The sequence below is a fragment of the Pristiophorus japonicus genome, chromosome 18 (genome assembly GCF_044704955.1).
Source record: "Pristiophorus japonicus isolate sPriJap1 chromosome 18, sPriJap1.hap1, whole genome shotgun sequence".
In the NCBI taxonomy this organism is placed as follows: domain Eukaryota; kingdom Metazoa; phylum Chordata; class Chondrichthyes; family Pristiophoridae; genus Pristiophorus; species Pristiophorus japonicus.
Window position 1 is genome coordinate 97,323,414 of NC_091994.1, and position 27,639 is coordinate 97,351,052.

The 27,639-nt window shown below is 54.6% G+C and overlaps 1 protein-coding gene across 1 annotated transcript in view; it reads left to right on the forward strand.

Annotated features, from left to right (window-relative positions):
* The window catches only part of camta1a (calmodulin binding transcription activator 1a), a 1,521,665-nt gene that overhangs the window by 1,248,364 nt on the left and 245,662 nt on the right, over nucleotides 1-27,639 (forward strand). The gene's annotated exons all lie outside the window — the stretch shown is intronic.

Consider the following 27,639-nt stretch of genomic DNA (forward strand, 5'->3'; position numbering starts at 1 on the left):
GTCAGTGTGACTCAGTGCACCTCGGTCAGTGAGACACGGTACCACCTGTCAGTGTGACACTACTCCCGCTCAGTGTGACTCAGTACCCCCGGTCAGTGTGACCCAGTACCCGCCCCGTCAGTGTGACTCAGAACCTCCGGTCAGTGTGACTAACCACCCCCGGTCAGTGTGACTCAGTGCCCCCGGTCACTGTGACTCACGATTCTTGGTCAGTGTGACTGAGAACCCTTGGTCATTGTGACTCAGTATCCCTGGTCAGTGTGACTCAGTATCCGTGGTCAGTCTGACTCAGCACCCATAGTCAGTTTGACTCGGTACCCCCGGTCATGTGACACATGACCACCGGTCAGTTTGAGTCAGTTCCCCGGTCAGTGTGACTGAGTACATAGTCAGTCCCACTCAGTACCCCCGGTCATTGTGACTCAGTGCCCCCTGACAGTGTGACGCAGTACCACCGGTCAGTGTGACTCAGTACGCCCAGCCAGTGTGAGTCAGTGCCCTCGGTCAATGTGACTCAGTACCCTCCGGTCAGTGTGAAACAGTAACTTTGGTCAGTGTGACTCAGTACCCTTGGTCAGTGTGACTCAGTACCCACAGTCAGTGGGACTCATTACCTCCGGTCAGAGCGACTCAGCATCCCCTGTCAGTGTGAGTCAGTACACATGGTCAGTGTGATTCAGTACTCCCGGTCAGTGTGACTCAGTACCCCCGGTCAGTGTGGCTTAGTACCCCTCAGATAGTGTGACTCAGTACCGAAGGTCAGTGTGACTTGGGACATCCCGATCAGTGTGACTCAGCACCCCCGATCAGTGTCATGGAGAACCCCCGGTCAATGTGACTCATACCCCCGGTCAGTGTGACTCAGAACCTGTAGTCAGTGTGACTCAGTACCCCCGGTCAGTGTGGCTCAGTACCCACGGTCAGTCTGACTCAGTACCCCTGGTCAGTGTGACTCAGTACCCCAGGTCAGTGTGGCTTAGTACCCCTCGGACAGTGTGACTCAGTACCGAAGGTCAGTGTGACTTGGGACATCCCGATTAGTGTGACTCAGCACTCCTGGTCAGTGTCATGCAGAACCCCCGGTCAATGTGACTCATACCCCCGGTCAGTGTGACTCAGAACCCGTAGTCAGTGTGACTCAGAATCTCCCGGTCAGTGTGGCTCAGTACCCACGGTCAGTCTGACTCAGTACCCCTGGTCAGTGTGACTCAGTACCCCAGGTCAGTGTGACTTGGGACATCCCGATCAGTTTGACTCAGCATCCCTGGTCAGTGTCATGCAGAACCCCCGGTCAATGTGACTCATACCCCCGGTCAGTGTGACTCAGTACCCACGGTCAGTCTGACTCAGTACCCACAGTCAGTGGGACTCATTACCCCCAGACAGAGTGACTCAGTAACCCCGGCCAGTGTGACTCAGTCCCCGTGGACAGTGTGACTCAGCACCTGTGGTCAGTGTGACTCAGTACCTCTGGTCATTGTGACTCAATAGCCTAGGTCACTGTGACTCATTCCTCTAGGTCAGTGTGATTCAGTATCCCCGGTCACAGTGACTCATTACCCCCAGTCAGTGTGACTCATTACCACGGGTCAATGAGACTTAGTTCCCCTGGTCAGTGTGACTCAGTACTCCCGGTCTGTGTGATTCAGTAGCCCCGGTCTGAGTGGCTCAGTACCCCCGGTCAGTGTCACTCAGTACCCCCGGTCAGTGTGACTTGGGACATCCCGATCAGTGTGACTCAGCACCCCTGGTCAGCGTCACGCAGAACCCCCAGTCAATGTGACTCAGTACCCGTAGTCAGTGTGACTCAGCACCCGTAATCAGTGTGACTCAGTACCCCCGGTCAGTGTGGCACAGTACCCACGGTCAGTCTGACTCAGTACTCCCGGTCAGTGTGACTCAGTACCCCCGGTCAGTGCGACTCAGTAACTCTGGCCAGTGAAACTCAGTACCTGTGGTCAGTGTGACTCAATACCCATGGTCAGTGTGACTCAGTACCCCCGGTCAGTGTGATTCAGTGCCCCCTGTCAGTGTGACTCAGTACCCCCGCCCGGTCTGTGTGTCTCAGTGCCCCCGGTCTGTGTGCCTCAGTGCCCACGTCAGAGTGACTCAGTACACCCGGTCAGTGTGACTCAGTACACCCGGTCAGTGTGACTCAGTACCCCCGGTCAGTGTGATTCCGTACCTTCAGTCAGTAAGACTCAGTTCCCGTGGTCAGGTTGACTCAGTATTCCTGGTCAGTGTGACTTATTACCCCCGGACAGTTTGACTCAGTACCCCCGGTCAATTTGACTCAGTAGCCTTGATTAGTGTGACTCAGTACCCCCGGTCAGTGTGACTCAGCACCCCCGGTCAGTGTGACTCAGCACCCGACCCCCGTCAGTGTGACTCAGAATCTCTGGTCAGTGTGACTAACTACCCCCGGTCAGTGTGACTCAGTACCCCCGGTCAGTGTGGCACAGTACCCACGGTCAGTCTGACTCAGTACTCCCGGTCAGTGTGACTCAGTACCCCCGGTCAGTGCGACTCAGTAACTCCGGCCAGTGAAACTCAGTACCTGTGGTCAGTGTGACTCAATACCCATGGTCAGTGTGACTCAGTACCCCCGGTCAGTGTGATTCAGTGCCCCCTGTCAGTGTGACTCAGTACCCTTCCAGTCTGTGTGCCTCAGTGAGCCCGGTCTGTGTGCCTCAGTGCCCTCTATCAGTGTGACTCAGTATCCCCGGTCAGTGTGACCCAGTACCCCCAGTCAGTGTGACTCAGTACCCATGGTCAGTTTGACTCAGTTCCCGCTGGTCAGTGTGACTCATTAACCCCGGACAGTTTGACTCAGTACCCCCGGTCGGTGTGACTTATTACCACCGGTCAGTGTGACACGGTACGTGGTCAGTCCCACTCAATAGCCCCGGTCAGTGTGAACTAGTAACCCCGGTCAATGTGACTCAGTACCCCCGGTCAAAGTAACTCAGTACCCCCCGGTCAGTATGAATCAGTATCTCAGGTCAGTGTGACTCAGTACCCCAGGTCAGTGTGACTTAGTACTCCTGGCCAGTGTGATTCCGTACCCTCTATCTGTGTGACTCAGTACTCCCGGTCAATGTGACTCAGTACCCTTGGCCAGTGTGACTCAGTACCCCGAGTCAGTGTGACTCAGTACCCCCGGTCAGTGTGACTCAGTACCCCAGGTCAGTGTGACTCAGTACCCCAGGTCAGTGTGACTTAGTACTCCTGGCCAGTGTGATTCCGTACCTTCAGTCAGTGAGACTCAGTACCCGTGGTCAGGTTGACTCAGTACTCCCCAGGTCAGTGTGACTCAGTACCCCCCAGGTCAGTGTGACTCAGAACCTCCGGTCAGTTGACTAACAATCTCCGGTCAGTTTGACTCAGTACCCAACCCCGGTCAGTGTGACTCTACACCCGAGTCAGCATGACTCAGTATGCCTGGTCAGTGTGACTCATTACCCTCGGACAGTTTGTCTCAGTACCCCCGGTCAATGTAACTCAGTACCGTTGATTAGTGTTACTCAGTACCCCCGGTCAGTGTGACTCAGTAACCCTGGTCAAAGTGACTCAGTATCCCCATTCAGTGTGACTCAGTACCCCCGGTCAGTGTGACTCATTACCCCCGGACAGTTTGTCTCTGTAGCCCCGGTCAATGTGACTCAGTACCCTTGATTCGTGTGACTCAGTACCCCCGGTCAGTGTGACTCAGTAACCCTGGTCAAAGTGACTCAGTATCCCCATTCAGTGTGACTCAGTACCCCCGGTCAGTGTGACTCATTACCCCCGGACAGTTTGTCTCTGTAGCCCCGGTCAATGTGACTCAGTACCCTTGATTCGTGTGACTCAGTACCCCCGGTCAGTGTGACTCAGTACCCCCCAGGTCAGTGTGACTCAGAACCTCCGGTCAGTTGACTCAGTATTGCCCCCTGGTCAGTGTGACTCAGTACACCCGAGTCAGCGTGACTCAGTATGCCTGGTCAGTGTGACTCAGTACCCCCCCGTCAGTGTGACTCATTACCCCCGGACAGTTTGTCTCAGTACCCCCGGTCAATGTAACTCAGTACCGTTGATTAGTGTTACTCAGTACCCCCGGTCAGTGTGACTCAGTAACCCTGGTCAAAGTGACTCAGTATCCCCATTCAGTGTGACTCAGTACCCCCGGTCAGTGTGACTCATTACCCCCGGACAGTTTGTCTCTGTAGCCCCGGTCAATGTGACTCAGTACCCTTGATTCGTGTGACTCAGTACCCCCGGTCAGTGTGACTCAGTACCCCCCAGGTCAGTGTGACTCAGAACCTCCGGTCAGTTGACTCAGTATTGCCCCCTGGTCAGTGTGACTCAGTACACCCGAGTCAGCGTGACTCAGTATGCCTGGTCAGTGTGACTCAGTACCCCCCCGTCAGTGTGACTCAGTACCCCGGGTCAGTGTGACTCAGTACCCTGGTCAGTGTGACTCAGTACCCCTCCGGTCAGCATGACTAAGTAACCTCGGTCAACTTAACCCAGTACCCATTGTCAGTGTGAATCAATACCACTGGTCAGTGTGACTCATTAACCCTGGACAGTTTGTCTCAGTAGTCCCGGTCAATGTAACTCAGTACCGTTGATTAGTGTGACTCAGTACTCCCGGTCAATGTGACTCGGTACCCTTGGCCAGTGTGATTCCATACCTTCGGTCAGCGAGACTCAGTACCCGTGGTCAGTTTGACTCAGTTCCCGCTGGTCAGTGTGACTCATTAACCCCGGACAGTTTGACTCAGTACCCCCGGTCGGTGTGACTTATTACCACCGGTCAGTGTGACACGGTACGTGGTCAGTCCCACTCAATAGCCCCGGTCAGTGTGAACTAGTAACCCCGGTCAATGTGACTCAGTGCCCCCGGTCACTGTGACTCACTATTCTTGGTCAGTGTGACTGAGAACCCTTGGTCATTGTGACTCAGTACCCCCGGTCAGTGTGACTCAGTATCCGCGGTCAGTGTGACTCAGTATCCGTGGTCAGTCTGACTCAGCACCGTAGTCAGTTTGACACGGTACCCCCGGTCGTGTGACACATGACCACCGGTCAGTTTGAGTCAGTTCCCCGGTCAGTGTGACTGAGTACATAGTCAGTCCCACTCAGTACCCCCGGTCATTGTGACTCAGTGCCTCCTGTCAGTGTGACGCAGTACCACCGGTCAGTGTGACTCAGTACCCCCAGCCAGTGTGAGTCAGTGCCCTCGGTCAATGTGACTCAGTACCCTCCGGTCAGTGTGAAACAATAACTTTGGTCAGTGTGACTCAGTACCCTTGGTCAGTGTGCCTCAGTACCCACAGTCAGTGGGACTCATTACCCCCGGTCAGAGCGACTCAGCATCCCCTGTCAGTGTGAGTCAGTACACATGGTCAGTGTGAGTCAGTACTCCCGGTCAGTGTGACTCAGTACCCCCGGTCAGTGTGGCTTAGTACCCCAGGTCAGTGTGGCTTAGTACCCCTCAGACAGTGTGACTCAGTACCGAAGGTCAGTATGACTTGGAACATCCCGATCAGTGTGACTCAGCACCCCTGGTCAGCGTCACGCAGAACCCCCAGTCAATGTGACTCAGTACCCATGGTCAGTGTGACTCAGCACCCGTAATCAGTGTGACTCAGTACCCCTGGTCAGTGTGACTCATTACCCCCAGACAGTTTGTCTCAGTACCCCTGGTCAATTTGACTCAGTACCCTTGATTAGTGTGACTCATTACCCCCGGTCAGTGTGACTCACTAACCCCGGTCCAAGTGACTCAGTATCCCCATTCAGTGTGACTCAGTACCCCCGGTCAGTGTGACCCAGTACCCGCCACGTCAGTGTGACTCAGATACTCCGGTTTGTGTGACTCAGTACCCCCAGTCAGTGTGACTTATTACCCCCGGACAGTTTGTCTCAGTAGCCCCGGTCAATGTGACTCAGTATCCGTGGTCAGTGTGACTCAGTACCCCCGGTCAGTGTGACTCAGTACACCCCAGGTCAGTGTGACTCAGAACCTCCGGTCAGTTGACTAACAATCTCCGGTCAGTTTGACTCAGTAACCCCCGGTCAGTGTGACTCAGTACACCCGAGTCAGCGTGACTCAGTATGCCTGGTCAGTGTGACTCAGTACCCCCCGTCAGTGTGACTTAGTACCCCTGGTCAGTGTGACTCAGTAACCCTCATTCTGTGTGACTCAGTACCCCGGGTCAGTGGGAACTAATACCCCCGGTCAGCATGACTAAGTAACCTCGGTCAACTTAACCCAGTACCCACAGTCAGTGTGAATCAATACCACTGGTCAGTGTGACTCAGTACCCTCTATCAGTGTGACTCAGTGTCTCCAATCAGTGAGAATCAGTACCCCCGGTCAGTGTGACTCAGTACCTGTGGTCAATATGACTCAGTACACCCAGTCAGTTTGACTCAGTACCCCCGGTCAGTGTGACTCAGTAACCTTGGTCAGTGTGACTCAGTATCCCCAGTCAGTGTGACTCAGTACTCCCGGTCAATGTGACTCAGTACCCTCAGTCAACATAATCCAGTATCCATGGCCAGTGTGATTCAATACCTCCGGTCAGTGTGACTCAGTATCCTCTGTCAGTGTGACTCAGTACCCTTGGTCAGTGTGACTCAATACCCGCGGTCAGTTTGACTCAGTACCCGCGATCAGTGTAACTCAGTACCCTCAGTAAACATAATCCAGTATCCATGGCCAGTGTGATTCAATACCTCCGGTCAGTGTGACTCAGTATCCTCTGTCAGTTTGACTCAGTACCCGCGGTCAGTGTGACTCATTACCCCCGGTCAGTTTGACCAGTACCCCCGGTTAGTGTGACTTATTACCCCCTTGCCAGTGTGACATGGTTCGTGGTCATTCCCACTCAGAACGCCCGGTCAGTGTGAACTAGTACCCCCGGTCATTGTGACTCAGTATCCTCGGTCAGTGTGACTCAGTACCCCCGCCCCCGCCCCCGCCGGTCAGTGTGACTCAGAACCTCCAGTCAGTGTTACTAACTACCCTTGGAAAGTGTGACTCAGTACCCTTGGTCAGTGTGACTCAGAACCCTTGGTCAGCGTGACTCAGTGCCCCCCGGTCAGTGTGACTCAGTAACCCCCATTCTGTGTGACTCAGTAGCCCCAGTCAGTGGGAACTAATATCCCCGGTAAGTGTGACTCAGTACCCCCCGTTCAGTGTGACTCAGTACCCACAGTCAGTAGGACTCATTACCCCAGGTCAGAGCGACTCAGTAACCCCGGCCAGTGTGACTTAGTACCCGTGGTCAGTGTGACTCAGTACCAGTGGTCAGTGTGACTCAGTATCCCCGGTCAGTGTGACTCAGTATCCCCGGTCATTGTGATTAAGTATCCCCGGTCAGTGTGACCCAGTACCCCCAGTCAGTGTGACTCAGTACCCCCGGTCAGTGTGAATCAGTACCCTCTATCAGTGTGACTCAGTATCCCCGGTCAGTGTGACTCAGTATCCCCGGTCAGTGTGACCCAGTACCCCCAGTCAGTGTGACTCAGTACCCCCGGTCAGTGTGAATCAGTACCCCCGGTCAGTGTGAATCAGTACCCTCTATCAGAGTGACTCAGTATCCCCGGTCAGTGTCACTCAGTATCCCCGGTCAGTGTGACCCAGTACCCCCAGTCAGTGTGACTCAGTACCCCCGGTCAGTGTGACTCAGTACCCCCGGTCAGTGTGACTCAGTACCCTAGGTCAGTGTGACTCAGTACCCCCGGTCAGTATGACTCAGTACCCTAGGTCAGTGTGACTCAGTACCCTAGGTCAGTGTGACTCAGTACCGCCGGTCTGTGTGACTCAGTACTCCCGGTCAGTGTGACTCAGTAACCCCCATTCTGTGTGACTCAGTAGCCCCGGTCAGTGGGAACTAGTATCCCCGGTAATGGTGACTCAGTACCCGCCATTCAGTGTGACTCAGTACCCACAGTCAGTAGGACTCATTACCCCAGGTCAGAGCGACTCAGTAACCCCGCCCAGTGTGACTTAGTACCCGTGTTCAGTGTGACTCAGTACCAGTGGTCAGTGTGACTCAGTACCCATGGTCAGCTTGACTCCGTACCCCCGGTCAGTGTGATTCAGTGCCCACTGTCAGTGTGACTCAGTACCCTTCCAGTCTGTGTGCCTCAGTGAGCCATGTCTGTGTGCCTCAGTGCCCTCTATCAGTGTGACTCAGTATCCCCGGTCAGTGTGACCGAGTACCCCCAGTCAGTGTGACTCAGTACTCCCGGTCAATGTGACTCAGTACCCTTGGCCAGTGTGATTCCATACCTTCGGTCAGCGAGACTCAGTACCCGTGGTCAGTTTGACTCAGTTCCCGCTGGTCAGTGTGACTCATTAACCCCGGACAGTTTGACTCAGTACCCCCGGTCGGTGTGACTTATTACCACCGGTCAGTGTGACACGGTACTTGGTCAGTCCCACTCAATAGCCCCGGTCAGTGTGAACTAGTAACCCCGGTCAATGTGACTCAGTACCCCCGGTCAAAGTAACTCAGTACCCCCCGGTCAGTGTGAATCAGTATCTCAGGTCAGTGTGACTCAGTACCCCAGGTCAGTGTGACTTAGTACTCCTGGCCAGTGTGATTCCGTACCCTCTATCTGTGTGACTCAGTACTCCCGGTCAATGTGACTCAGTACCCTTGGCCAGTGTGACTCAGTACCCCGAGTCAGTGTGACTCAGTACCCCCGGTCAGTGTGACTCAGTACCCCAGGTCAGTGTGACTCAGTACCCCAGGTCAGTGTGACTTAGTACTCCTGGCCAGTGTGATTCCGTACCTTCAGTCAGTGAGACTCAGTACCCGTGGTCAGGTTGACTCAGTACTCCCCAGGTCAGTGTGACTCAGTACCCCCCAGGTCAGTGTGACTCAGAACCTCCGGTCATTTGACTAACAATCTCCGGTCAGTTTGACTCAGTACCCAACCCAGGTCAGTGTGACTCTACACCCGAGTCAGCATGACTCAGTATGCCTGGTCAGTGTGACTCATTACCCCCGGACAGTTTGTCTCAGTACCCCCGGTCAATGTAACTCAGTACCGTTGATTAGTGTTACTCAGTACCCCCAGTCAGTGTGACTCAGTAACCCTGGTCAAAGTGACTCAGTATCCCCATTCAGTGTGACTCAGTACCCCCGGTCAGTGTGACTCATTACCCCCGGACAGTTTGTCTCTGTAGCCCCGGTCAATGTGACTCAGTACCCTTGATTCGTGTGACTCAGTACCCCCGGTCAGTGTGACTCAGTACCCCCCAGGTCAGTGTGACTCAGAACCTCCGGTCAGTTGACTCAGTATCCCCCCTGGTCAGTGTGACTCAGTACACCCGAGTCAGCGTGACTCAGTATGCCTGGTCAGTGTGACTCAGTACCCCCCCGTCAGTGTGACTCAGTACCCCGGGTCAGTGTGACTCAGTACCCTGGTCAGTGTGACTCAGTACCCCTCCGGTCAGCATGACTAAGTAACCTCGGTCAACTTAACCCAGTACCCATGGTCAGTGTGAATCAATACCACTGGTCAGTGTGACTCATTAACCCCGGACAGTTTGTCTCAGTAGCCCCGGTCAATGTAACTCAGTACCGTTGATTAGTGTGACTCAGTACCCCCGGTCAGTGTGACTCAGTACCCCGAGTCAGTCTGACTCAGTAACTCAGGTCAGTGTGACTTAGTACTCCTGGCCAGTGTGATTCCGTACCTTCAGTCAGTGAGACTCAGTACCCGTGGTCAGGTTGACTCAGTACCCCTGGTCAGTGTGACTCATTACCCCCGGGCAGTTTGTCTCAGTACCCCCGGTCAAAGTGACTCAGTATCCCCATTCAGTGTGACTCAGTACCCCCAGTCAGTGTGACTCATTACCCCCGGTCAAAGTGACTCAGTATCTCCATTCAGTGTGACTCAGTACCCCCGGTCAGTATGACTCATTAACCCCGGTCAGTGTGACTCAGTACTCCCCAGGTCAGTGTGACTCAGAACCTCCGGTCAGTTGACTAACAATCTCCGGTCAGTTTGACTCAGTATCCCCCGGTCAGTGTGACTCAGTACATCCGAGTCAGCATGACTCAGTATGCCTGGTCAGTGTAACTCAGTACCCCCCGTCAGTGCGACTCAGTACCTTCGGTCAGTGTGACTAAGTAACCTCGGTCAACTTAACCCAGTACCCACGGTCAGTGTGAATCAATACCACTGGTTAGTGAGACTCAGTACCCTCTATCAGTGTGACTCAGTACCCCCGGTCAGTGTGACTCATTACCCCCGGATAGTTTGTCTCAGTAGCCCCGGTCAATGTGACTCAGTACCCTTGATTAGTGTGACTCAGTACCCCTGGTCAAAGTAACTCAGTATCCGCGGTCAGTGTGACTCAGTACCCCTCAGTCAGTGTGACTCAGTACCCCCGGTCAGTGTGACTCAGTACCTCAGGTCAGTGTGACTTAGTACTCCTGGCCAGTGTGATTCCGTACCTTCAGTCAGTGAGACTCAGTACCCGTGGTCAGGTTGAGTCAGTACCCCTGGTCAGTGTGACTCATTACCCCCGGACAGTTTGTCTCAGTACCCCCGGTCAATGTAACTCAGTACCGTTGATTAGTGTGACTCAGTACCCCCAGTCAGTATGACTCAGTAACCCTGATCAAAGTGACTCAGTATCCCCATTCAGTGTGACTCAGTACCCCCGGTCAGTGTGACTCATTACCCCCGGACAGTTTGTCTCTGTAGCCCCGGTCAATGTGACTCAGTACCCTTGATTCGTATGACTCAGTACCCCCGGTCAGTGTGACTCAGTACCCCCCAGGTCAGTGTGACTCAGAACCTCCGGTCAGTTGACTCAGTATCCCCCCTGGTCAGTGTGACTCAGTACACCCGAGTCAGCGTGACTCAGTATGCCTGGTCAGTGTGACTCAGTACCCCCCCGTCAGTGTGACTCAGTACCCCGGGTCAGTGTGACTCAGTACCCTGGTCAGTGTGACTCAGTACGCCCTGGTCAGTGAGACTCAGTGCCCCCGTTCCGTGTGACTCAGTGCCCCCGGTCAGTGTGACTCAGTACCCCCGGTCAGTTTGACTCAGTACCCCCGATCATTATGACTCAGCCCGCTCAGTCAGTGTGGCTCAGTACCCTCGGACAGTGTGACTCAGTACCGCCGGTCAGTGTGACTCAGTGCTCCCCGGTCATTGTGACTCAATGTCCCCGGTCAGTGTGACTTAGTAACCTGGTCAGTGTTACTCAGTAACCCTGCTCAGTGTGACTCAGTACGCCCTGGTCAGTGAGACTCAGTGCCCCCGTTCCGTGTGACTCAGTGCCCCCGGTCAGTGTGACTCAGTACCCCCGGTCAGTTTGACTCAGTACCCCCGATCATTATGACTCAGCCCGCTCAGTCAGTGTGACTCAGTACCCTCGGACAGTGTGACTCAGTACCGCCGGTCAGTGTGACTCAGTGCTCCCCGGTCATTGTGACTCAGTAGCCCCAGTCAGGGTGACTCTGTACCCCCGGTCAGTGTGACTCAGTATATGGTCATGTAGTCAGTGTGACTCTGTACCCCCGGTCAGTGTGACTCAATACCCCCGGTCAGTGTGACTCAATACCCCCGGTCAGTGTGACTCAGTACCCCCTAGTCAGTGTGACTCAGTGCCCCCGGTCAGTGTGACTCAGTACCCATGGTCAGTGTGACTCAGTACCCCCCGGTCAGCATGACTAAGTAACCTCGGTCAACTTAACCCAGTACCCACGGTCAGTGTGAATCAATACCACTGGTTAGTGTGACTCAGTACCCTCTATCAGTGTGACTCAGTACCCCCGGTCAGTGTGACTCATTACCCCCAGATAGTTTGTCTCAGTAGCCCCGGTCAATGTGACTCAGTACCCTTGATTAGTGTGACTCAGTACCCCTGGTCAAAGTAACTCAGTATCCGCGGTCAGTGTGACTCAGTATCCCTCAGTCAGTGTGACTCAGTACCCCCGGTCAGTGTGACTCAGTACCCCTGGTCAAAGTGACTCAGTATCCCTGGTCAGTCTGACTCAGTACCTCAGGTCAGTGTGACTTAGTACTCCTGGCCAGTGTGATTCCGTACCTTCAGTCAGTGAGACTCAGTACCCGTGGTCAGGTTGAGTCAGTACCCCTGGTCAGTGTGACTCATTACCCCCGGACAGTTTGTCTCAGTACCCCCGGTCAATGTAACTCAGTACCGTTGATTAGTGTGACTCAGTACCCCCGGTCAGTATGACTCAGTAACCCTGGTCAAAGTGACTCAGTATCCCCATTCAGTGTGACTCAGTACCCCCGGTCAGTGTGACTCATTACCCCCGGACAGTTTGTCTCTGTAGCCCCGGTCAATGTGACTCAGTACCCTTGATTCGTATGACTCAGTACCCCCGGTCAGTGTGACTCAGTACCCCCCAGGTCAGTGTGACTCAGAACCTCCGGTCAGTTGACTCAGTATCCCCCCTGGTCAGTGTGACTCAGTACACCCGAGTCAGCGTGACTCAGTATGCCTGGTCAGTGTGACTCAGTACCCCCCCGTCAGTGTGACTCAGTACCCCGGGTCAGTGTGACTCAGTACCCTGGTCAGTGTGACTCAGTACCCCTCCGGTCAGCATGACTAAGTAACCTCGGTCAACTTAACCCAGTACCCATGGTCAGTGTGAATCAATACCACTGGTCAGTGTGACTCATTAACCCCGGACAGTTTGTCTCAGTAGCCCCGGTCAATGTGACTCAGTACCCTTGATTAGTGTGACTCAGTACCCCCGGTCAAAGTAACTCAATATCCGCGGTGAGTGTGACTCAGTACCCCCGGTCAGTGTGACTCAGTACCCCTCAGTCAGTGTGAATCAGTAACCCCGGTCAGTGTCACTCAGTACCCCCGGTCAGTGTGACTCAGTACCCCTGGTCAAAGTGACTCAGTATCCCTGGTCAGTGTGACTCAGTACCCCGGGTCAGTGTGACTCAGTACCTCAGGTCAGTGTGACTTAGTACTCCTGGCCAGTGTGATTCCGTACCTTCAGTCAGTGAGACTCAGTACCCGTGGTCAGGTTGACTCAGTACCCCTGGTCAGTGTGACTCATTACCCGCAGACAGTTTGTCTCAGTACCCCCGGTCAATGTGACTCAGTAGACTTGATTAGTGTGACTCAGTACCCCCGGTCAGTGTGACTCAGTACCCACAGTCAGTGGGACTCATTGCCCCCTGGCAGAGCGACTCAGTAACCCCGGTCAGTGTGACTCAGTACTCCAGGTCACTGTGACTCAGTACCCCCGGTCACTGTGACTCTGTACCCTTGGTCAGTGTGCCTCATTATCCCCGGTCACTGTGACGCAGTACATCCCGGTCATTGTGACACAGTATGTGGTCATGTGGTCGGTGTGACTCAGTACCCCTGTCAGTCTGACTCAGCACCACCGGTCAGTGTGACTCATTAACCCCAGTCAGTGTGACTCATTACCCCCGGTCAGTGTGACTCAGAACCCCTGGTCAGTGTGACTCAGTAAACCCGGTCAGTTTGACTCAGTAACCCCAGTCAGTGTGACTCAGAACCCCCTCCGGTCAGTGTGACTCAATGTCCCCGGTCAGTGTGACTTAGTAACCTGGTCAGTGTTACTCAGTAACCCTGCTCAGTGTGACTCAGTACGCCCTGGTCAGTGAGACTCAGTGCCCCCGTTCCGTGTGACTCAGTGCCCCCGGTCAGTGTGACTCAGTACCCCCGGTCAGTTTGACTCAGTACCCCCGATCATTATGACTCAGCCCGCTCAGTCAGTGTGACTCAGTACCGCCGGTCAGTGTGACTCAGTGCTCCCCGGTCATTGTGACTCAGTAGCCCCAGTCAGGGTGACTCTGTACCCCCGGTCAGTGTGACTCAGTATATGGTCATGTAGTCAGTGTGACTCTGTACCCCCGGTCAGTGTGACTCAATACCCCCGGTCAGTGTGACTCAATACCCCCGGTCAGTGTGACTCAATACCCCCGGTCAGTGTGACTCAGTACCCCCTAGTCAGTGTGACTCAGTGCCCCCGGTCAGTGTGACTCAGTACCCATGGTCAGTGTGACTCAGTACCCCTCCTCAGTGTGACTCAGTACCCCCTAGTCGGTGTGACTCAGTGCCCCCGGTCAGTGTGACACAGTACCCGTGGTCAGTGTGACTCAGAACTCCCAGTCAGTGTGACTCAGGACCCTCGGTCTGTATGACTCAGTATCCCCAGTCAGTGTGACTCAGTATTCCAGGTCACTGTGCCTCAGTACCCCCGGTCACTGTGACTCAGTACCCTCTGTATGTTTGACTCATAACCATGCTATTTGTGACTCAGTACCCCCCCGGTCAGTGTGACTCAGTAAGCCCGATCACCGTGACTCACTACCCCCGGTCAGTGTGACTCAGTGCACCCGGTCAGTGTGATACAGTACTCCAGGTCACTGTGACTCAGTACCCTTGGTCAGTGTGCCTCATTATCCCCGGTCACTGTGACGCGGTACATCCCGGTCATTGTGACACAGTATGTGGTCATGTGGTCGGTGTGACTCAGTACCCCTGTCAGTCTGACTCAGCACCACTGATCAGTATGACTCATTACCCCCGGTCAGTGTGACTCATTACCCCCGGTCAGTGTGACTCAGAACCCCTGGTAAGTGTGACTCAGTACCCCCCGGTCAGTTTGACTCAGTAACCCCAGTCAGTGTGACTCAGAACCCCCTCCGGTCAGTGTGACTCAATGTCCCCGGTCAGTGTGACTTAGTAACCCTGGTCACGGTGACTCAGTACCCGCCCCCCGTCAGAGTGACTCAGTATCCGTGGTCAGTGTGACTCAGTACCTCGAGTCAGTGTAACTCAGTACCCCCGGTCAATGAGACTCACCACCCCCAGTCAGTGTGTTTCCGTCCGTGGTCAGTGTGGTCACAACCCCAGGTCATTGTGACTCAGCACCCCCGATCAATGTGACTCAGTACCCCTGGTCAGTGTGACTCAATGTCCCCGGACAGTGTGACTCAGTAACCCTGGTCAGTGTGACTCGTACACCGCCCCCCCGGTCAGTGTGACTCAGTATCCGTGGTCTGTGTGACTCAGTACCCCGAGTCAGTGTGACTCAGTACCCCAGGTCAGTGTGACTTAGTACTCCTGGCCAGTGTGATTCCGTACCTTCAGTCAGTGAGACTCAGTACCCGTGGTCAGGTTGAATCAGTACCCCTGGTCAGTGTGACTCATTACCCCCGGGCAGTTTGTCTCAGTACCCCCGGTCAAAGTGACTCAGTATCCCCATTCAGTGTGACTCAGTACCCCCGGTCAGTGTGACTCATTACCCCCGGTCAAAGTGACTCAGTATCTCCATTCAGTGTGACTCAGTACCCCCGGTCAGTGTGACTCATTACCCCCGGTCAGTGTGACTCAGTACTCCCCAGGTCAGTTTGACTTAGAACCTCCGGTCAGTTGACTAACAATCTCCGGTCAGTTTGACTCAGTATCCCCCCCGGTCAGTGTGACTCAGGACACCCGAGTCAGCATGACTCAGTATGCCTGGTCAGTGTGACTCAGTACCCCCCCGTCAGTGTGACTCAGTACCCCCGGTCAGTGTGACTCAGTACCCCTGGTCAGTGTGACTCAGTACCCCCCGGTCAGCATGACTAAGTAACCTCGGTCAACTTAACCCAGTACCCACGGTCAGTGTGAATCAATACCACTGGTTAGTGTGACTCAGTACCCTCTATCAGTGAGACTCAGTACCCGTGGTCAGGTTGACTCAGTACCTATGGTCAGTGTGACTCATTACCCCCGGACAGTGTGACTCGGTATCCCCGGTCATAGTGACTCAGTACCCCTGATGTCTGTGACTCGGTATCCCCGGTCAGTATGACTCACTCCCCTCAGTCAGTGGGATTCAGTGCCCCCAGCCAGTGTGACTCAGTGTCCCCTGGGCAGTGTGACTCATTGCCTTTGTTCAGAGTGATTCAGTAACCCTCGCTCAGTGTGACTCAGTAACCCTCGGTCAATGTGATCCAGTACCCAAGGTCAGTGTGACTCAGTACCCCGACTCTGTGTGACTCATTACACCACAGTCAGTGTGACTCAGAAATCCCAGTCAGTGTGACTCAGTCCGTGGTCAGTATGACCCACTACCCAGAGCACCAGGTCAGTGTGACTCAGTAACCCTCGGGCAGTGTGACTCATTACCCTCGTTCATTGTGACTCAGTATCCCCGGTCAGTGTGACTCAGTAACCCCGGTCAGTATGACTCAGTGCTCCCGGTCAGTGTGACTCAGTATCCCCGGTAGTATGACTCAGTACCCTCTGTCAATTTGATTCAGTATCCCCGATCAGCGTGACTGTCTCGCCTCGGTCAATGTGACCCATTACCCTCGTTCATTGTGACTCAGTATCCCCGGTCAGTGTGACTCAGTACCCACGGTCAGTGTTACTCAGTAACCTCGGTCAATATGACTCAGTACCCTCGGTCAGTGTGACACTGTACCCTCGGTCAGTGTGACTCTACCCCCGGTCAATGTGACACAGTACCACCCGGCCAGTGTGACTCAGTACCCCCCGGTCTGTGTGACTCAGCACCCCCGGTCAGCGTGACTCAGTACTCCCGGTCAGTGTGACTCAGTAACCCCAGTCACTGTGACTCAGTACTTCCAGTCAGTGTGACTCAGTATTCGCGGTCAGTGTGACACAGCACCCCTGGTCAGTGTGAGTCAGCAACCTCAGTCAACGTGACTCAGTACCCCCAGTCAATGTCACTCAGTATCCCCACTCTGTGTGACTCAGTAACCCCGGTCAGTGTGACTCAGTACACCAAAGTCAGTGTGATTCAGTACTCCCGGTCAGTGTGACTCAGTACACCACAATCAGTGTGACTCAGTACCACCGGTCATTGTGACTCAGTAACCTCGGTTAGTATGACTCAGAACCCTCGGACAATGTGACTCAGTATCCCCGGTCCATGTGATACAGTACACCCCAGTCAGTGTGAATCAGTACCCGCAGTCTGTGTGACTCCATACCCCCAGTCAGTGTGACTGAGTACCCCTCCTCAGTGTGACTCAGAACCACAGGTCAGTGTGACTCAGAACTCCCAGTCAGTGTGACTCAGTACCCCCGGTCAGTATGACTCAGTACCCTCAGTCAGTGTGACTCATTGCCCCCGGTCAGTGTGACTCAGTAACTCTGGTCAGTGTGACTCAGTGCCCCCGGTCAGTTTGACTCAGTACCCTTGGTCAGTGTGCTTCATTATCCCCGGTCACTGTGACGCAGTACATCCCGGTCATCATGACACAGTATGTGGTCATGTGGTCGGTGTGACTCAGTACCCCTGTCAGTCTGATTCAGCACCACCGGTCAGTGTGACTCAGTACCCCTGGTCAGTGTAACTCAGTACCTCCGGTCAGTTTGACTCAGGTACCCCAGTCAGTGTGACTCAGAACCCCCTCCGGTCATTGTGACTCAATGTTCCCGTTCAGTGTGACTTAGTAACCCTGGTCATGGTGACTCAGTACCCGCCCCCCCCTCAGAGTGACTCAGTATCCGTGGTCAGTGTGACTCAGTACCTCGAGTCAGTGTAACTCAGTACCCCCGGTCAGTGAGACTCACTACCCCCAGTCAGTGTGACTCAGTTCGTGGTTAGTGTGATCACAACCCCAGGTCAGTGTGACTCAGTACCCACGGTCAGTGTGACTCAGCACCCCCGGTCAGTGTGACTCAGTACCCACGGTCAGTGTGACTCAGCACCCCCGGTCAGTGTGACTCAGTAACACTGGTCAGTGTGACTCAGTACCCCCCCCACCCCCCTCCCACCGGTCAGTGTGACTCAGTATCCGAGGTCTGTGTGACTCAGTACGCCCGGTGAATGTGACTCAGTGCCTCGAGTCAGTGTAACTCAGTACCTCCGGTCAGTGTGACTCAGTAACACCCGGGCACTGTGAGTCATTACCCTCATTCAGTGTGACTCAGTATTCCCGGTCAGTGTGACTGAGTAGCCTCAGTCAATGTGACCCAGTACCCAAGGTCAGTGTGACTCAGTATCCCCACTCTGTGTGACTCGGTAGCCCCGGTTAGTGTGACTCAGTGCCCTCGGTCAGTGTGACTCAGTAACCTCCGGTCTGTGTGACTCAGTAGCCCCAGTCAGGGTGACTTTGTACCCCCGGTCAGTGTGACTCAGTAGGTGGTCTTGTGGTCAGTGTGACTCTGTACCCCCTGTCAGTCTGACTCAGCACCACCGGTCTGTGTGACTCATTATCCCCGGTCAGTTTGACTCAGTAACCCCAGTCAGTGTGACTCAGTACTCCCGATTAATCTGACTCAGAACCCCCAGTCAGTGTGACTCAGTAACCTCTGTTCGTATGACTCAGTGCTCCCGGTCAGTGTGACTCAGTATTCCCGTCAGTATGACTCAGTTCCCTCGGTCAGTGTGACACTGTACCCTTGGTCAGTGTGACTCAGTACCCCCGGTCAATGTGAATCAGTATCCCCGGTCAATGTGACTCAGTGCCCCCGGTTCATATGACTCAGTATCCCCAGTCAGTGTGACTCAGTACCCCCAGTCAGTGTGACTCAGTACCCCCAGTCATTATGACTCAGTCCGCTCGGTCAGTGTGACTAAGTGCCCTCGGTCAGTGTGACTCAGTAACCTCCGGTCTGTGTGACTCAGTAGCCCCAGTCAGGGTGACTTTGTACCTCCGGTCAGTGTGACTCAGTAGGTGGTCATGTGGTCAGTGTGACTCTGTACCCCCTGTCAGTCAGACTCAGCACCACCGGTCTGTGTGACTCATTATCCCCGGTCAGTTTGACTCAGTAACCCCAGTCAGTGTGACTCAGTACCCCCGATTAATCTGACTCAGAAGCCCCAGTCAGTGTGACTCAGTACCCCCCCAGTCAGTGTGACTCAGGAACCCCCGGTCAGTGTGACTCAGAAATCCCAGTCAGTGTGACTCAGTCCGTGGTCAGTATGACTCACTACCCCCGGACAGTGTGACTCAGTATCCCCGGTCAGTGTGACCCACTACCCCCGGTCAATGTGACTCAGTATCCTCGGCCAGTGTGACTCACCAACCCTGGTCTGTGTGACTCAGTCCGTGGTCAGTGTAATCACAACCCCCGGTCAGTGTGACTCAGTGCCCCCGGTTCATATGACTCAGTATCCCCGGTCATGTGACACAGCATCCCCGGTCAGTGTGACTCAGTACACTCAGTCAGTGTGACTCAGTGTCCCCAGTCCTTGTGACTCAGTATCCCAAGCCAAAGTGACCCTGTACCCCTGGTCAGTGTGACTGATTACCCCCGAACAGTGTGACTCGATACCCCCGGTCATTGTGACTCAGTACCCCCGGTCATTGTGACTCAGTGCCCCCAATGACTGTGACTCAGTACCCCCGGGCAGTGTGACTCATTGCCTTCGTTCACTGTGACTCAGTATCCCCGGTCAGTGTGACTCAGTAACCTTTGCTCAGTGTGACTCAGTAACCCTCGGTCAATGTGACAGCACCCAAGGTCAGTGTGACTCAGTACCCCGACTCTGTGTGACTCATTACCCCTGGTCAGTGTGACTCAGATCCCCAGGTCAGTGTGACTCAGTTGCCCCGGCCAGTGTGACTCATTACATCACAGTCAGTGTGACTCAGTACCACCGGTCAGTGTTACTCAGTAACCTCTGTTCGTATGACTCAGTGCTCCCGGTCAGTGTGACTCAGTATCCCCGTCAGTATGACTCAGTCCCCTCGGTCAGTGTGACACTGTACCCTTGGTCAGTGTGACTCAGTACCCCCGGTCATTGTGACTCAGTGCCCCCAATGACTGTGACTCAGTACCCCCGGGCAGTGTGACTCATTGCCTTCGTTCACTGTGACTCATTGTCTTCGTTCACTGTGACTCAGTATCCCCGGTCAGTGTGACTCAGTAACCCTTGCTCAGTGTGACTCAGTAACCCTCGGTCAATGTGACCCAGCACCCAAGGTCAGTGTGACTCAGTACCCCGACTCTGTGTGACTCATTACACCACAGTCAGTGTGACTCAGTACCACCGGTCAGTGTTACTCAGTAACCTCTGTTCGTATGACTCAGTGCTCCCGGTCAGTGTGACTCAGTATCCCCGTCAGTATGACTTAGTCCCCTCGGTCAGTGTGACACTGTACCCTTGGTCAGTGTGACTCAGTACCCCCGGTCAATGTGAATCAGTATCCCCGGTCAATGTGACTCAGTACACCCCAGTCAGTGTGACTCAGTACCCCCGGTCATTATGACTCAGTCCGCTCGGTCAGTGTGACTAAGTGCCCTCGGTCAGTGTGACTCAGTAACCTCCGGTCTGTGTGACTCAGTAGCCCCAGTCAGGGTGACTTTGTACCTCCGGTCAGTGTGACTCAGTAGGTGGTCATGTGGTCAGTGTGACTCTGTACCCCCTGTCAGTCTGACTCAGCACCACCGGTCTGTGTGACTCATTATCCCCGGTCAGTTTGACTCAGTAACCCCAGTCAGTGTGACTCAGTAACCCCGATTAGTCTGACTCAGAACCCCCAGTCAGTGTGACTCAGTACCCCCAGTCAGTGTGACTCAGGAACCTCCGGTCAGTGTGACTCAGAAATCCCAGTCAGTGTGACTCAGTCCGTGGTCAGTATGACTCACTACCCCCGGTCAGTGTGACTCAGTATCCCCGGTCAGTGTGACCCACTACCCCCGGTCAATGTGACTCAGTATCCCCGGTCAGTGTGACTCGCTACCCCCGGTCTGTGTGACTCAGTCCGTGGTCAGTGTAATCACAACCCCCGGTCAGTGTGACTCAGTGCCCCCGGTTCATATGACTCAGTATCCCCGGTCATGTGACACAGCATCCCCGGTCAGTATGACTCAGTACCCTCAGTCAGTGTGACTCAGTGTCCCCAGTCCTTGTGACTCAGTATCCCAAGCCAGAGTGACCCTGTACCCCTGGTCAGTGTGACTGATTACCCCCGAACAGTGTGACTCGGTACCCCCGGTCATTGTGACTCAGTACCCCCGGTCATTGTGACTCAGTGCCCCCAATGACTGTGACTCAGTACCCCCGGGCAGTGTGACTCATTGCCTTCGTTCACTGTGACTCAGTATCCCCGGTCAGTGTGACTCAGTAACCCTTGCTCAGTGTGACTCAGTAACCCTCGGTCAATGTGACAGCACCCAAGGTCAGTGTGACTCAGTACCCCGACTCTGTGTGACTCATTATCCCCGGTCAGTGTGACTCAGATCCCCAGGTCAGTGTGACTCAGTTGCCCCGGCCAGTGTGACTCATTACACCACAGTCAGTGTGACTCAGTACTACCGGTCAGTGTTACTCAGTAACCTCTGTTCATATGACTCAATGCTCCCGGTCAGTGTGACTCAGTATTTACGTCAGTGTGACTCAGTCCCCTCGGTCAGTGTGACACTGTACCCTTGGTCAGAGTGACTCAGTCCCCCCGGTCAATGTGAATCAGTATCCCCCGGTCATGTGACTCAGTAACTCCGGTCAGTGCAACTCAGTACCCCCGGTCAGTGTGACTCAGTACCCGCAGCCTGTGTGACTCAACCTCCCAGTCACTGTGACTCAGTACCCCAGGGCAATGTGACTCATTACTTTCGTTCAGTGTGACTCATAACCTCGGTTAGTATGACTCAGTGCACCTGGTCAGTGTGACTCAGTATCCTCAGTCGTATGACTCAGTACCCTCGGTCAATGTGACTCAGTATCCCCGGTCTGTGCGACTGAGTATCCTCGGTCAATGTGACCTAGTACCCAAGTTCAGTGTGACTCAGTACCCCTACTCTGTGTGACTCAGTACCCTCTGTCAGTGTGACACTGTACCCTCGGTCAGTGTGACTCAGTACCCATGCTATTTGTGACTCAGTACTCCCGGTCAGTGTGACTCAGTACCCCTGGTCACTGTGACTTATTACCCCCGGTCAGTGTGACTCTGTACCCCCTGTCAGTCTGACTCAGTACCCTCGGTCACTGTGACTCAGTAACTCCGGTCAGTGTGACTTAGAGACCCAGATCGGTGTGACTCAGTACTCCCCGGTCATTGTGACTCAGTAGCCCCAGTCAGGGTGACTCTGTACCCTCGGTCAGTGTGACTCAGTACCCATGCTATTTGTGACTCAGTACCCCCGGTCAGTGTGACTCAGTACTCCCCCGGTCTGTGTGACTCAGCACCCCGGGTCAGCGTGACTCAGTACCCCCAGTCAGTGTGACTCAGTACCCGCAGTCTGTGTGACTCAGTACCCCTGTTCATGTGACACAGAGCACCAGGTCAGTGTGACACAGAACCCTGGGTTAGTGTGACTCAGTCCGTGGTCCATGTGACTCAGTACCCCCGGTCAGTGTGACTCGGTACCACCGGTCAGTGTGACTCAGTACTCCCCAGTCTGTGTGACTCAGCACCCCTGGTCAGCGTGACTCAGAACTCCTTGTCAGTGTAACTCAGTACCCCCGGTCAGTGTGACTCAGTACTCCCGGTCAGTGTGACACAGTACCTCCCGGTCTATCTGACTCAGCACCCCTGGTCAGTGTGAGTCAGCACCCTCGGTCAACGTGACTCAGTACCCCCAGTCAATGTCACTCAGTACCCCCACTCTGTGTGACTCAGCACCACCGGTCAGCGTGACTCAGTACACCCGGTCAGTGTAACTCGGTACCCCCGGTCAGTGTGACTCAATACACCCGGTCAGTGTGACTCAGTACCCCCCGGCCAGAATGACTCAGAACCCCCAGTCACTGTGACTCAGTAACTCCGGTCAGTGCGACTCAGTACCCCCTGGTGAGTGTGACTCAATACCCCCGGTCAGTGTGACCCAGTAGCCTTGGTCAATGTGACTCAGTAGCCCCGGTAAGTGTGACTCAGTACCCCTGGTCACTGTGACTTATTACCCCCGGTCAGTGTGACTCTGTACCCCCTGTCAGTCTGACTCAGTACCCCCGGTCAGTGTGACTCAGTAACTCCGGTCAGTGTGACTTAGAGACCCAGATCGGTGTGACTCAGTACTCCCCGGTCATTGTGACTCAGTAGCCCCAGTCAGGGTGACTCTGTACCCCCGGTCAGTGTGATTCAGTATGTGGTCATGTGGTCAGTGTGACTCTGGACCCGCTGTCAGTCTGACTCAGCACCACCGGTCTGTGTGACTCATTACCCCCGGTCAGTTTGAGTCAGTAACCCCAGTCAGTGTGACTGATTACCCCCGATCACTGTGATTTGGTACCCCCGGGGAGTACTGAGTCAGAACCCCAGGTCAGTGTGACTCAGAACTCCCAATCAGTGTGACACAGGACCCTTGGTCTGTATGACTTAGTACCCCCGGTCAGTGTGACTCAGTACCCCTCGGTCAGTGTGACTCAGTACCCTCGTTCAACGTAACTCAGTACCCCCGGTCAGTGTGACTCAGTACCCTCGGCCAACGTAACCCAGTACCCACGGTCAGTGTGAATCAATACGCCCGGTCAGTGTGACTCAGTATCCTCTATCAGTGTGACTCAGTATCCCCGATCAGTGAGAATCAGTACCGCCGGTCAGTGTGACTCAGCACCCCGGGTCAGTGTGACTCAGCACCCCCGGTCAGTGTGACTCAGCACCCCTGGTCAGTGTGACTCAATACCTTTGGTCAGTGTGACTCAGTTCCCCCGGTCAGTGTGACCTATTACCCCCGGTCAGTGTGACACAGTATGTGGTCGTTCCCACTCAGTACCCCCGGTCAGCGTGAAATAGTAACCCCAGTCAATGTGACTCAGTACCCTTGGTTAGTGTGACTCAGTACCCACGGTAAATGTGACTCAGTACCCCGGGTCAGTGTGACTAAGTACGCCCGGTCATTATGACTCAGTACCCCAAGTCAGTGTGATTCAGTACCCACGGTCTGTCTGACTCAGTACCCACAGTCAGTGGGACTCATTACCCCCGGAGAGAGTGACTCACCCCTGGTCACTGTTACTCGATACCGCTGGCCAGTGTTGCTCAGTACCCCCGGTCAGTGTGAGTCAGTAACCTCTGTCAGTATGACTCAATATCCCCGGTCAGTGTAACTCAGAATCCCGGTCAGTGTGACCCACTATCCCCGGTCAGTGTGACTCAGCCCGTGGTCAATGTGACACACTACCCCTGGTCAGTGTGACTCAGAACACCCAGTCAGTGGGACTCAGAACACCCAGTCAATGTGACTCAGTACCCCTGCTCAGTGTGACTCAGTATCCCCGGTCAGTGTGACTCAGTATGTGGTCACGTGGTCAGTGTGACTCTGTACCCGCTGTCAGTCTGACTCAGCACCACGGTCTGTGTGACTCATTACCCCCGGTCAGTTTGACTCAGTAACCCCGGTCAGTGTGACTGATTACCCCCGATCACTGTGACTTGGAACACCCGGTCAGTGTGACTCAGTACCCCCAGTCAGTGTGACTCAGTACCCCTCCTCAGTGTGACGCATTACACCCAAGTCAGTCTGACTCAGTGTCCCCGGTCATTATGACTCAGTAACCCCGGTCAGTGTGACTCAGAACCCCAGGTCAGTGTGACTCAGAACTCCCAGTCAGTGTGACTCAGAACCCTCGGTCTCTATGACTTAGTACCCCCTGGTCAGTGTGACTCAGTACCCCTCGGTCAGTGTAACTCAGTACCCTCGTTCAACGTAACTCAGTACCCCCGGTCAGTGTGACTCAATATCCCCGGTCAGTGTGACTCAGTACCCTCGTTCAACGTAACTCAGTACCCCTGGTCAGTGTGACTCAATATCCCCTGGTCAGTCAGACACAGTACCCTTGGCCAACGTAACCCAGTACCCACGGTCAGTGTGAATCAATACGCCCGGTCAGTGTGACTCAGTACCCTCTATCAGTGTGACTCAGTATCCCCGATCAATGAGAATCAGTATCCCCGGTCAGTATGACTTAGTCCCCTCGGTCAGTGTGACACTGTACCCTTGGTCAGTGTGACTCAGTACCCCCGGTCAATGTGAATCAGTATCCCCGGTCAATGTGACTCAGTACACCCCAGTCAGTGTGACTCAGTACCCCCGGTCATTATGACTCAGTCCGCTCGGTCAGTGTGACTAAGTGCCCTCGGTCAGTGTGACTCAGTAACCTCCGGTCTGTGTGACTCAGTAGCCCCAGTCAGGGTGACTTTGTACCTCCGGTCAGTGTGACTCAGTAGGTGGTCATGTGGTCAGTGTGACTCTGTACCCCCTGTCAGTCTGACTCAGCACCACCGGTCTGTGTGACTCATTATCCCCGGTCAGTTTGACTCAGTAACCCCAGTCAGTGTGACTCAGTAACCCCGATTAGTCTGACTCAGAACCCCCAGTCAGTGTGACTCAGTACCCCCAGTCAGTGTGACTCAGGAACCCCCGGTCAGTGTGACTCAGAAATCCCAGTCAGTGTGACTCAGTCCGTGGTCAGTATGACTCACTACCCCCGGTCAGTGTGACTCAGTATCCCCGGTCAGTGTGACCCACTACCCCCGGTCAATGTGACTCAGTATCCCCGGTCAGTGTGACTCGCTACCCCCGGTCTGTGTGACTCAGTCCGTGGTCAGTGTAATCACAACCCCCGGTCAGTGTGACTCAGTGCCCCCGGTTCATATGACTCAGTATCCCCGGTCATGTGACACAGCACCCCCGGTCAGTATGACTCAGTACCCTCAGTCAGTGTGACTCAGTGTCCCCAGTCCTTGTGACTCAGTATCCCAAGCCAGAATGACCCTGTACCCCTGGTCAGTGTGACTGATTACCCCCGAACAGTGTGACTCGGTACCCCCGGTCATTGTGACTCAATACCCCCGGTCATTGTGACTCAGTGCCCCCAATGACTGTGACTCAGTACCCCCGGGCAGTGTGACTCATTGTCTTCGTTCACTGTGACTCAGTATCCCCGGTCAGTGTGACTCAGTAACCCTTGCTCAGTGTGACTCAGTAACCCTCGGTCAATGTGACAACACCCAAGGTCAGTGTGACTCAGTACCCCGACACTGTGTGACTCATTACCCCCGGTCAGTGTGACTCAGATCCCAGGTCAGTGTGACTCAGTTGCCCCGGCCAGTGTGACTCATTACACCACAGTCAGTGTGACTCAGTACCACCGGTCAGTGTTACTCAGTAACCTCTGTTCATATGACTCAATGCTCCCGGTCAGTGTGACTCAGTATTTACGTCAGTGTGACTCAGTCCCCTCGGTCAGTGTGACACTGTACCCTTGGTCAGAGTGACTCAGTCCCCCCGGTCAATGTGAATCAGTATCCCCCGGTCATGTGACTCAGTAACTCCGGTCAGTGCAACTCAGTACCCCCGGTCAGTGTGACTCAGTACCCGCAGCCTGTGTGACTCAACCACCCAGTCACTGTGACTCAGTACCCCAGGGCAATGTGACTCATTACTTTCGTTCAGTGTGACTCATAACCTCGGTCAGTATGACTCAGTGCACCTGGTCAGTGTGACTCAGTATCCTCAGTAGTATGACTCAGTACCCTCGGTCAATGTGACTCAGTATCCCCGGTCTGTGCGACTGAGTATCCTCGGTCAATGTGACCTAGTACCCAAGTTCAGTGTGACTCAGTACCCCCACTCTGTGTGACTCAGTACTCTCTGTCAGTGTGACACTGTACCCTCGGTCAGTGTGACTCAGTACCCATGCTATTTGTGACTCAGTACCCCCGGTCAGTGTGACTCAGTACTCCCCCGGTCTGTGTGACTCAGCACCCCGGGTCAGCGTGACTCAGTACCCCCAGTCAGTGTGACTCAGTACCCGCAGTCTGTGTGACTCAGTACCCCTGTTCATGTGACACAGAGCACCAGGTCAGTGTGACACAGAACCCTGGGTTAGTGTGACTCAGTCCGTCGTCCATGTGACTCAGTACCCCCGGTCAGTGTGACTCGGTACCACCGGTCAGTGTGACTCAGTACTCCCCAGTCTGTGTGACTCAGCACCCCTGGTCAGCGTGACTCAGAACTCCTTGTCAGTGTAACTCAGTACCCCCGGTCAGTGTGACACAGTACCTCCCGGTCTATCTGACTCAGCACCACTGGTCAGTGTGAGTCAGCACCCTCGGTCAACGTGACTCAGTACCCCCAGTCAATGTCACTCAGTACCCCCACTCTGTGTGACTCAGTAACCCCGGTCAGTATGACTCAGTACTCCAGGTCAGTATGACTCAGTGCCCCCGGTCACTGTGACTCAGCACCACCGGTCAGCGTGACTCAGTACACCCGGTCAGTGTAACTCGGTACCCCCGGTCAGTGTGACTCAATACACCCGGTCAGTGTGACTCAGTACCCCCCGGCCAGAATGACTCAGAACCCCCAGTCACTGTGACTCAGTAACTCCGGTCAGTGCGACTCAGTACCCCCTGGTGAGTGTGACTCAATACCCCCGGTCAGTGTGACCCAGTAGCCTTGGTCAATGTGACTCAGTAGCCCCGGTAAGTGTGACTCAGTACCCCTGGTCACTGTGACTTATTACCCCCGGTCAGTGTGACTCTGTACCCCCTGTCAGTCTGACTCAGTACCCCCGGTCAGTGTGACTCAGTAACTCCGGTCAGTGTGACTTAGAGACCCAGATCGGTGTGACTCAGTACTCCCCGGTCATTGTGACTCAGTAGCCCCAGTCAGGGTGACTCTGTACCCCCGGTCAGTGTGATTCAGTATGTGGTCATGTGGTCAGTGTGACTCTGGACCCGCTGTCAGTC